The 1,727-nt window shown below is 37.1% G+C and overlaps 1 protein-coding gene across 1 annotated transcript in view; it reads left to right on the forward strand.

Moving 5' to 3' along the window:
* LOC105821278 overlaps window positions 1–1,727 on the forward strand; it is a 99,260-nt gene that overhangs the window by 64,914 nt on the left and 32,619 nt on the right.

Raw genomic sequence — 1,727 nt, forward strand, 5'->3', positions numbered from 1 at the left:
TCCACATCAACATTTATTGTTTTGGGACTTTTTGATAAAGGCCAGTCTCACTGGAGATAAGTGATATCTCATTGTGGTTTTAATTTGCATTTCCAGAAGGGCAGGATTTTAACTACTCTTCTTGCTTAGAGACATTCAGATCTAGAAGGTAGATGGAGAATTAATTAAAAGTTATTAGCTTCTAAGAAAGCATCACTCTAAATTCTATTCTGCTAGAAGAATTGTTAAAATCATTGAAAAGGACAAAATTTGGTTGAGAAATATGGACAGTTGGTGACAGTTTCTTTCAGAAATAAAGTTCCCTGTTTATCCATCATTGACAAAATAATAGTGGGATTCAAAGCAATATGGAACATATTCCCTGTGAATGGGAAGTATCTCCCTGTGTAGAGAAACACATATTTAAATAGAAAAATGATGGCATGATGATAAATTCCTTTACAAAGGATTCATAAAATGTTTTCATCAAATAACAAGCTCCTTTGGTTCCTGAAAATATGGCCCCACAAACATAAAAATTGTGATTACAATTCAGTTTTAGGATAGCATATCATTTTGTCAAAAAGCATATGGAATCTTATCTTTTCACGAAAGCCATGGATCCTATATTATAATATTAGAGTTGCCACAAAGGGTAGAACTACTAGAGTTTGAAATGTTTCTGGTTGAGACCATATCATTTTCTCCTTTATATTCCTATCACCTGCCTCAGGACCCAGCTTGTGGTGGCACTAGTAGCCACTTGGTAATAGTAAGTGGATAAATCAATTGTGAAGCCTTACCATGCATGCTATGAGCTTAAGACTGATATCTAGGTAGCTGTCTCAAAGTGACACCATTTACAGGTAGATAGCAAAACCTCTGACCTCTGATCCTCTAATAGGTATAATAAGCTGCAAATACAAGATCGGTTAGACTTAACAAAATAGAAATCTTCATTAATAGAATAAACTTGAGTTAATACCATTCACTACATTCATCTAAAATACAAGGTGTCCCAAAAGTTTCCATACAAAGGAAAAATTCTGCAATGAATACTTTGTAAATAAAGGTACATTAGCTATGGTTTCCCATTTTCCCTATGTATGGCAACTTTTGGGACACCCTGTATAAGAAAATTTACCATTTTGAAGGAAATGATGAAAAAGGCTTACTATCAGGTACCTAGCTTAGACATCATCTTGGTTATTTAAAATAAAGATTTAAACAAAAATATCAATTTCTTTGCAAGTCTGTGCGAACAACGAGCAATCACTCATTCTCTTCTGGCCACTGGCTTTTTATGAGGAAGCTCTCCACTTCTTTAGAGATAAAATAACTTTTGATGTGGTACCTGGTCATGGTAGAAAGGCTTCTCTATGGCGTCTTTCATTCCAGACACAGTTTTTGGGGGGTGCCTACTGTGTGCCAGAGAGCAGAACTCTATCTGTCCTACCTGCTCCTTACACTGCTCTAGAAGCTTCCCTGGTAGTTCCTGGGTTGAGATCTGTCTGGGCAGCACTGGTCAGCATGCTCCCTACTGGGAGAGCCTATTCTTTCTCAGTGGCACCTGGTACCTTGCACCTGCCCTCAGAACATGGCGGCCTCAGTCATGAGCATCTCAATGCCACAAGCCAGAGTGCTCTTAAGTTCTTTGATGCAACTGTTTCTTTTTCAAAAGGAGCATTCTTAATGGAATACCTTTTCTTTTTAAGTACCCACCAAGTTTGAATGTAACAGTTTTTGAA

This window comes from Propithecus coquereli, unplaced genomic scaffold, assembly GCF_000956105.1.
Source record: "Propithecus coquereli isolate 6110/MARCELLA unplaced genomic scaffold, Pcoq_1.0 Scaffold116, whole genome shotgun sequence".
Classification (NCBI taxonomy): Eukaryota; Metazoa; Chordata; class Mammalia; order Primates; family Indriidae; genus Propithecus; species Propithecus coquereli.